At 38.5% G+C, this 785-nt stretch overlaps 1 protein-coding gene across 1 annotated transcript in view; it reads left to right on the forward strand.

Moving 5' to 3' along the window:
* GPN1 (GPN-loop GTPase 1) overlaps nt 1-785 on the forward strand; it is a 10,858-nt gene that overhangs the window by 7,679 nt on the left and 2,394 nt on the right. The window lies entirely within an intron of this gene.

Here is a 785-nt window from a genome sequence, read left to right on the forward strand (position 1 = left end):
TTTGCACCTTAACCCTAGGCTATAAGGGAACTTAACTTTGTAATGTAAGGGTAAGTTCATTACTGAATCTGGTCTTACAGTCCCCTGCTTCCTCAGAACAATTGTCTTAATCATTAATTATTTTTCTACTCAGCAGCAGACTGATGACTCACAGTGGGAATTGTGTAACACCTGCCTGTTTTGAAGAAAGAATCCCATGTACTGTAGCAAGCAAAACTTAATAAAAAGTGTTTGGTCCTGATCTGTGACACTAAAGATATGCCAGTATTTGCCAGAACGCAGGTACTTACTAGCCCAAGGATACACCTTCGCTGTTGTGTAAGGTACTTGTAGCCTTACAGGAGTGCTTTTGAACTTAACAGCTAGCTGACTCTTTAAATATAACAATTTCATATATTAAAAGAATCCCCTTAGATTTTTGGTGCGAGTACTCTTCATTTTCCCCACAGACATCCTTTGTATTCAAGGAATTGCTCCCCTGCATAGCAAGCTTTGCGTGTGCACACACGTATATCCCATACACTTCCTCTAGAAAACCCATGCTTTGAATGTGAAATTTTACCTCACACCAGCCGAGCAGGATTAGTGTCTGATGTACTCCAACTACACACATCTTCCCAGTGACCCAAATCATGCATGTCTTTGATATCTGCTTGCTTACTTAGCAAGTTCTTGTACACTGTTTTCTTTCTAACTCAAGACAGTAATTTTAGAATAAGCTGTTAAGCTTTTTCTATAGAAGAAGGAACAGATAGGAAAATCATTCTCTCTTAAGAAAATAAATT

Source organism: Haliaeetus leucocephalus, unplaced genomic scaffold, assembly GCF_000737465.1.
Source record: "Haliaeetus leucocephalus isolate CR32 unplaced genomic scaffold, Haliaeetus_leucocephalus-4.0 Scaffold197, whole genome shotgun sequence".
NCBI lineage: Eukaryota > Metazoa > Chordata > Aves > Accipitriformes > Accipitridae > Haliaeetus > Haliaeetus leucocephalus.